General features: G+C 34.4%; 1 protein-coding gene across 1 annotated transcript in view; it reads right to left on the bottom strand.

Annotated features, from left to right (window-relative positions):
- LOC119588663 (chondroitin sulfate N-acetylgalactosaminyltransferase 1-like) overlaps positions 1–212 on the bottom strand; it is a gene marked incomplete at its 3' end in the record, with an annotated part of 32234 nt that overhangs the window by 16504 nt on the left and 15518 nt on the right.

Genomic DNA, 212 nt, shown 5'->3' with positions numbered 1-212 from the left:
TTGACAATCGTACGCACGATGAAACATTGTGAATCGTCTCCATTAACTTAAATTGAAAATACACATCAAAATATAAATTATAATGTAGAAGATACATGTTTTGTTCCCCAGAGCTCAGGCAATATGTTAAAATGATCATGGCTGGGATTAATTGCTTTAACCGGTATCAAGTCGACTTCTGGGAGGTACTATATGAACAAACACACTGATAA

Source organism: Penaeus monodon, chromosome 24 (assembly GCF_015228065.2).
Source record: "Penaeus monodon isolate SGIC_2016 chromosome 24, NSTDA_Pmon_1, whole genome shotgun sequence".
In the NCBI taxonomy this organism is placed as follows: Eukaryota; Metazoa; Arthropoda; class Malacostraca; order Decapoda; family Penaeidae; genus Penaeus; species Penaeus monodon.
Note: the sequence above shows the minus strand (reverse complement) of the source record. Positions and strands in the feature narration are given on the sequence as shown.